Here is a 9124-nt window from a genome sequence, read left to right as displayed (position 1 = left end):
TGTTGTAATGTACGTTGTGACATCGCTTGTTATACAATGTGTCCATAAACTCTAGGGACCCCAGATATTCTCTTACACAACGCTTGAACGAGTACGTATCCGTAGGATCGTAGAAATCCATCTCTCAATCTCGTTAAGGATTGGGTAAGAAATAGCCATAGATGAAACAAATAAATCGTTAGGAACTTGTCATCTGTGAACATACAAATATGTTACGGTTCCGGAACTAACTGTTAAGGGGAGGTGTTTGAAGGCGAAGTCAACTGCCAGCGACAGACGCGCGGAGCAATTTTCGCACGCACGCCTTTCATTCACCAACCAAAAAAGAGCGTACAGGCCAAACGGCTGTGAGGCAAGTGCTCTGACCCAACGCCATAACACAGTATAAACAAAAGGAAGTCAGGGAAACCTGAAAGAGGTATCCTGCACGTTTTCAAATTAAAAGTCCTCCATTCTCTTATTACTCCTGCCTCAGTTTACTTCACATTTATGTAGCTAATGTAATGGATTTGTTTGCCAGCCGGCAAGTCTAGATATAGCACACTGTATTATGCCTACAACAGTGAAGTTTCAGTCCGCTAGGTGTATCTCTACAGCATGGACATATATCTGGGTGACGTGGACATCCCATGCACGCACCTTATCAACATATTGACTAAATTCGATATTGCACCATCCCATTTCTCTGGGCTCTGTCCGCAGTCATAACCAGTAGTATTACCAGGAATAATGAATCATAACAGTAGTACTACCAGGAATATGAATCATAACCAGTAGTATCTACCAGGATAATGAATCAATACCATAGTATCTCCAGGAATAATGAATCATAACCAGTAGTATCTACCAGGAATAATGAATCATAACCAGTAGTATCACCAGGAATAATGAATCATAACCAGTAGTATCTACCAGGAATATGAATCATAACCAGTAGTATCTACCAGGAATAATGAATCATAACCAGTAGTATCCTACCAGGTAATAATGAATCCATAACCAGTAGTATCTACCAGAAATGAATCATAACCAGTAGTATTTACCAGGAATAATGAACTGACTACCAGTAGTATCTACCAGAATACCACGTCGAAGATATAACCAGCTAGTAATCTAGCCAGGGCAAAAGTGAACATCAACAGTAGTATTCTACTCAGGAGATAATGAATCATAACCAGTAGCATCTACCAGGAATAAATGATCCATAGAACCTAGTAGTATCTACCAGGAATAAATGAAACATAACCAAGTAGTATTACCAGGAATAATGAACTCATACCACCAGTAGTTATCTACCAGGAATAATGAATCATAACCAGTAGTATCTACCAGGAATAATGAATCATAACCAGTAGTATCTACCAGGAATAATCTGAACTAACCAGATATATCTACAGGAATAAGAATCATAACAGTAGTATCTCCAGGGAATAAGTGAAATCATAACCAGTAGTATCTACCGAGATAATGAATCAATAACCAGTAGTATCTACCAGGCATAATGAATCAATAACCATAAGTTCTACCAGGAATAATGAATAACAGTACCACGGCATACTGCCAGTATGTATCTACCAGGAATAATGAATCATAACCAGTAGTATTCTACCAGGAAGTAATGAATCATGAACCAGTAGTAGTCTACCAGGAATAATGAATCATAACCAGTAGTATTCTACCAGGATAATGAAACATAACCAGTAGTATCTACCAGGAATAATGAATCATAACCAGTAGTATCTACCAGGATAATGAATCATAACCAGAGTTGAATAACTTAACAGGAATAATGAAACATATACCAGTAGTATCTACCAGGAATAATGAATCATAACCAGTAGTATATCTACCAGGAATAATGAATCATAACCAGTAGTATCTACCAGGAATAATGAATCATAACCATAGTATCTACCAGGAATAATGAATCATAACCAGTTACGAACCCATACTGCATCATTACGAACCCCTTCATTCATGGAACTTCCTTCTACTGTACGACTATTCTCTGTACACCCCCTTTTGACCTTTCTAGTAATACACTTTGTGGTGTGTGTGTGTTTTATGTGTGTTTTAATGTGTGGTAAGTTGTCGTGCAGACTGTCTTCATGCAGGGCCTCCTCAGCTGGTGAGAACACAGCAATCCTTAGGAGAAGATGCAGTATTAAACTGTGAGCTCATGAAACCAAAAGGACATGCTGCACAGTCACCTGGCAAACAAAGACAATGGCTTCTTACAGCAAACACCACAGCTGATTGTTAACAAAGATTTTCAGAGGAACGTGGAGTTTGATGCGAGGGACTGCAGAACTGCTCTATGGTCATCAGGAGTGTCAAGAGGAGACGAGTCCTGCTACAGGTATCTGTTTAACACCTTTCCAGATGGACCTATCAGTGGCAGGACCTGTCTCCAAGTTAATGGTAAAATCTTACTGCATAATGTAATGAGTAGGTGTTGACAGGAACAATGATCATCAATGAACCTCAATGTCATTTATTTGATTTCCCACATTAGAAACCTGCTTTATGACTCATGTGCTGTCATGTGAACTGTGTCTGTTGTTATTTTATAGAGCTGTATGGACCCTCACTCCTCATCACACAAAACAACAACAGTCACACCACCTCTGTCCTGTTCTGCTACTGGATGACCTGCTCCTATAGTAACCTGGGATGACATAATGATAGAACATTCCACCATGGTTGATGTCACCATCTCAATGGAACTGTCACTGTCACCATAACTTCTACGCTGGCAGATTCATCTACCTGACAAAGACACCAGGGTTGGCTGTGTGGTGTCACTGTTCTCTGGAGGTGTCACAAGAACGTATCTATGGTTATTCCAGCAAGAACTCAAGCTTCATTTCCTGGTGAGAAATGGTTCAGTACACGCCTACAGTAACAATAGATGTGGTGTCATCTGAAGTACTGTCTCTGTATGTTCTGTGATATGTGTACCTGAGGTCACTGATGGTGACAGGATCAGTGGCAAGTCATTAATCTAATGACACAACTAATCTCTGATACTCTTATCTGTGAATTGTACCATCTCATCTTGTCATCTTTCACAGGTAAGCGAAACAGGATTGGTACAGTGATAGTTTCACTGTGTTTCATTGCTGTGGAGCTGCTATGGTACTGTGGTGAAAACAGTGAAATAAATCGAGAAGCTGAGTTTTACTGTTCAGATGAAAAGAGAAATTACAGTATTATCTTGACATTGTTTGTCAAACTTGCCAAAACAATCTTTAGCCCAAAACCCACAGTCCATGACATAAAACAGGAAGAACCATCAACATGATGACCTGAAATCCACAGGTCTAATAAGACAATCTAATTAACAGTATCAAAAAATATATATCTACCCAACGAAAGGTGAAAACTGATTCTCACACCATCTCTATCTGACTATCATGAATATGTATACGTGTCACTAGCTCATGTCTCCACTGAAAACTGAGAGGGAAAGACCACCCAGTACCATCAGACTCTGTTGTTTCAACAAGAGAAACCGCAGAGGGTAGTCCACCCTAAGGACAAATCCAAGGTCATCTCAATATCTTTACAGTAGGCTAACAAAACACACCAAAACTGACAAGGTGTACACGATCAGTAAAGTAAAGAGAGGCTAACATTCTATAACACTCCCTTTCCTCTGCACATTTCACTCACAGTGAGAAACAATAGGATCCAATTCACAGTTACCACTTACTTTATACTGATGAGAATTAAGTGATGAAGTGACTTTAATCTTAGCTGGTCTGAGAGAACTGATGAGGCTTTTCTCCTGTGTGTATACGTTGGTGTTCTTTAGCTGCTGTGTTGAGGAATTTTTTCCCACAGTCAGAGCAGGAGTAAGGCCTCTCTCCTGTATGTATACGCTGGTGACATGTAAGGTATATAATTGGGTGAAACAATTCCCACAGTCAGAGCAGAAGTGAGGCTTTCTCCTGCATGTAAACATTGGTGTTTTTTTAAGTTGTCTGTTGAGAGAAACTCTTCCCCCAGTCAGAGCAGGAGTACGGCTTTTTCCTGTGTGTGTCTCTGGTGACTGTTCCTGACTGTCTCAGATGATGTTTTGAAGCATTTTCCACAGTCAGAGCAGGAGTAAGGCCCTCTTCCTGTGTGTGTTCTCTGGTGAACTGTTAGCTCAGATGATGTTGTGAAGCATTTTCCACAGTCAGAGCAGAAGTAAGGCTTTTCTCCTGTGTGTATACGTTGGTGTTCTTTAAGCTGCTGTGTTGAGAGAAATTTGCCCACAGTCAGAGCAGGAGTAAGGCTTCTCTCCTGTATGTATTCGCTTGTGACTATAACTTATCCAATTGGGAAAAACTCTTTTCACAGTCTGAGCAGGAGTAAGGCTTTCTCCTGTATGTGAACGTTGGTGTCTTTTTAAGTTGCTCTGTTGAGAGAAACTCTTCCCACAGTCAGGCAGGAGTAAGGCTTTTCTCCTGTATGTATACGTCATGTTTATTTAAGGTATCCAATAGGGGAACTCTTCCCACAGTCAGAGCAAAGTAGGTTTCTCTCCTGTGTTGTGTTCTCCGGTGAACTGTTAGCTCATATGATGTTGTGAAGCATTTTACACAGTCAGAGCAAGAGTAAGGCTTCTCTCCTGTGTGTATATGTTGGTGTGTTTTTTAAGTTTCCTGTTGAGAGAATCTGCACCCACAGTCAGAGCAGGAATAGGCTTCTCTCCAGTGTGCACGCTCTGATGAACTGTCAGAGCACCTGATGTTCTAAAGCTCTTCCCCAGCATCAGACAGAGATAGGCTTCCTCCCGTATGAATACGCTGGTGTGTTTGTAAGCTTCCCAGTTGAGAGAAACTCTTCCCACAGTCAGAGGGAGTAAGGTTCTCTCCTGTGCATGACGCTGGTGAGATTTTAAGGTATTAAATTGGGCGACAATTCCCACAGTCTGACAGGAGTAAGACTTTTCTCCTGTATGTATTAGCTGGTGCTATTTAACTTATCCAATCGGGAGAAACTCTTTTCACAGTCGGAGCAGGAGTAAGGCTCTCTCCTGTGTGCACTCTCTGATGAACTGTCAGAGCCCTTGAGGTTGAGAAACTCTTTCCAAGAGTCAGAACAGGAGAAAGACTTCATCATCTGTGCCATCTCTGATGAACTATCAGAGCCTTTGATGTTGTGAAGCTCTTCCCACAGTCAGTGCAGGAATACAGTTCTCTCCTGTGTGTATTTTTAAGTGTATTTTTAGCTTTTGATAGCTTTGGGAAAATCTCCTCACAATGTGTGCAGTGGTGAGACCTCTTAGCTCTGTGATCTTCCTGCTGCTTTCTGGATGTAGAGAATGTCTCAACGTCACCTGTGTGAACAGCATCAAGAAAAAAAGTCAAGTTTTTGTGACATACGGAGCATCGACAAAACATTATGAACACACTGCTCATTCCATGACATAAACTGACCAGGTGTAAGCTATAATCCCTTATTGATATCACTTGTTAAATCTGCTTGAAATCAGTGTAGATGAAGGGGAGGAGACAGGTTAAATAGATTTTTAAGCCTTGATAGCACTGAGACATGGATTGTGTATGTGTGCCATTCAGAGGGTGAATGGGCAAGACAAAAGATTAGATGTTTTGAATGGGGCATGGTAGTAGGTGCCAGGCGCACCGGTTTGTGTCAAGACCTCTAATGCTGCTGGGTTGACGCTGAACAGTTTAACTTATGTATCAAGAATGGTCCACCACCCAAAGGACATCCAACCACATTAACACAACTGTGGAAAGCATTTGAGTCAACATGGGCCAGCCTCTCGTCCAACCTTTGACACCTTGTAGATCCATTAGGGCTGTCCCCAACAACAACAAAAATATGTGGTTAACCAAGAGTAGTTTGTTCTTTCAACTAATCGATTGGTCAAAATGTTAAAACATGTATTCTTCCAGTGCATTCGGAAATTATTCAGACTCCTAGACTTTTTCCACATTTTGTTACGTTACAGCCTTATTCTAAAATGGATTACATTGTTTGTTATTTCTCATCAAACACATATTACCCCATAATGACAAAGCAAAAACGTTTTTTAGAAATGTATAAATATAAAAAACAGAAAACATCACATTTACATAAGTATTCAGACTAGGGTACACGATATATCGGTGACATATCGGAATCTGTCGATATTAGCTAAAAATGCCAACATCGGTATCGGCCCGATGTCTAGTTTAACGCTGATGTTAAAAACCAATGCCAAAGCTACCGTGCATACCTACGTAATGACGCCACGTAAAATTAAGCTACACGTGCGACATCGCATTCCTAACCTAGCCCATACAATGTCTGCTGTGTGGATCAAGCGGTCAACAAGTGAGCAGTCATTTGAAAGAGTAAGAACATTTCAGCGAGACAACTAAAGGCGAAATCCATAAAAAGCCGATAATGGAATTCATTGCCCTTGACAATCAATCGTTCTCTGTGTCGGGGTGATGTTGGCTTTCGCCGACTGTCGAGCACCGGTACACACATCCAAGTGCGCTATTTTTCAGGATGTTGCACTACGGAGTTACACAGTAATAGATTCACTGCTATTGCTTCCCGACATACATACTATGGAACGCCATTTGGGTCTTTCGTGTCAAAAAAGATACAGTAGCACTGTCAAAGCTGTACAAAAAATCTGCTAACAAGCAAACACCGGCCACGTTGGTAATAAAGCATATTTGTTCGACCGCAACTTCTGGGGTAGCTAGCTGCTTTAGCTTGGTACCTAGTTAGCACCAATATAACCAGCCTGAAAACAATGACCAGTAGAAACTGCAGCATTTTCATTATTCTTAGAAATGATTTAGGAATCCTTGTGAGTAAGTATTAGCTCGGATGTCACTTGTGGTTTGCCTATTAAATTGAAATTCAGTTTATGAAAATAAATAGCTAGCCAGCTACTTAACCCTGTTGCCCAAAGCTAACGTTATAAGGCTTGCCCAAAGCTTCATCTGGCTAGTGAGGCTCGACCAGAGGTAGGTTTGTGTTTGTGAAGCTAAAGCACAGTGATCCATATTTTAGAAGGCTAACCGCAAAGTCCACTATTGTGGCTAATCCTTATTGTGGCTAGCTACACACAGATGGGTCCGACCACCATTAATCAAATAAGAACAAGTCTTATAAATTAGGGTTAATTCTTTAGATGACACCTAGCTATATAGTTAGCTAGCTAACTTTAGCTACTGAAACAGATGTAATTTTGCTATGTTTTTGGGGAAGAACATGGTTTGCATCCATGAGCTAGCTGGCTTTTTTTCCTGACCAGCACTGTACCTGCGCGAGACAACTTTACCAGCATCATAGCATACGTATCAATGAATCGTTGTGACATATGAAATACGAGTGATAGTGTAATCAATGTGTAATAACTATGTAAAAAATGTATGAATGCGTAAAATTATTGTGACGTGCAGTCATATTCAGGTCCTGATTTGTCAACAAGCTTATTTGACACGTCAAATAGCGTTATTTGATGTGTATCTTCTTTGACACGCAAAAACCCAAACGGCGTTCCATAGAAATCCTGGTTGCGAATGAAACAACTGAACAACGAAACAGCACAGCAAGTAAGTGAAAGAAATAGGTTTTGATGATGTTTTACTGGTAATGGGGACAAACTTAAATGCCAACAAAATAACTTTTTGGTCAGTGTGTGTGTGTGTGTTTGTGTAAAACCTTTATTTAACTAGGCAAGTCAGTTAAGAACAAATTCTTATTTACAATGACTGCCCAGACAACACCAGGCCAGTTGTGCGCAGCCGGATGTGATACAGCCTGGATTCGAACCAGGGAATGTTGTTACGGCTCTTCCACTGAGATGCAGTGCTTTAGACTGCTGCGTCCGTGTGTGTGTTAACTATTTAACTGTACTAGAATGTTTAAAAGGCCACAAAAAAATGTAATATTGGTTATCGGTATCTTTTTTATGGGCAAGGAAAATATCGAATAACGGTATTGGCCAACAATGTCATATCGGTGCATCACTAATTCAGACGCTTAACTCAGTACTTTGTTGAAGCACCTTTGACAGCTATTACAGCCTCGAGTCTTCTTCGGTATGACGCTACAAGCACCTGTATTTGGGGAGTTTCTCGCATTCTTCTCTGCAGGTCAAACTCTGTCAGGTTGGACAGCTATTTTCAGGTCTCTCCAAAGATTTTCGATCGGGTTCAAATCTGTGCTCTGTCTGGGCAACTCAAGGACATTGAGAGACTTGTCCTGAAGCCACTCCTGTGTTGTCTTGACTGTATGCTTCGGGTCGTTGTCCTGTTGGAAGGTGAACCTTCACCCCAGTCTGAGGTCCTGAGCAGGTTTTCACTAAGGAGTTCTCTGTTCTTTACTCTGTTCGTCTTTCCATCGTTCCTGACTAGTCTCCCAGTCCATGCTGCAGAAAAACAGCCCTACAGTATGATGCTGCCACCACCATGCTTCGCCGTAAGGATGGTGCCAGGTTTCCTCCAGACGTGACGCTTGGCATTCAGGCCAAAGACTTTAATCTTGGTATCATCAGACCAGAGAATCTTGTTTCGCATGGTCTGAGTCTTTAGGTGCCTTTCGGCCAACTCCAAGACGGATTTCATGTGCCTTTAACTGAGGAGTGGCTTTGGTTTTTGCTCTGACATACACTGTCAACTGTGGGACCTTGCATAGACATGTGCCCACTCAATTGAATTTACCACAGGTGGACTCCAATCAAGTTGTAGAAACATCTCAAGAATGATCAATGGAAACAATGTATCTGAGCTCAATTGAGTCTCATAGCAAAGGGTCTGAATACTTATGTAAATAAGGTATTTCTGTTTTTAAATTAGCATTAATGTCTTCACCTGTTTTCGCTTTGTCCTTGTGGTTTATTGTGTGTAGATTGATGAGGCTTTTTATTTATTGAATCCATTTTAGAATAAGGCTGTAATGTAACAAAATGTGTCCAGGGGTCAAGGGGTCTGAATACTTTCCGAATGCACTGTATAGACACATCTTTTGTGTTTTAATCAAATGAACCATATGCACTGAGCTTGTCTGATGGTTTAAGCGCACTGTTTGATGAAATATTTAAGACACACAAATGACTAGAGGGAGTCCGACCGCAAGTGATTTGATTATGCCGGGCTGGGCT

The sequence above is a fragment of the Salvelinus sp. IW2-2015 genome, unplaced genomic scaffold (assembly GCF_002910315.2).
Source record: "Salvelinus sp. IW2-2015 unplaced genomic scaffold, ASM291031v2 Un_scaffold2551, whole genome shotgun sequence".
Lineage (NCBI taxonomy): Eukaryota > Metazoa > Chordata > Actinopteri > Salmoniformes > Salmonidae > Salvelinus > Salvelinus sp. IW2-2015.
The sequence above is the reverse complement of the archived record's forward strand: the minus strand, read 5'-3'. Positions refer to the sequence as shown.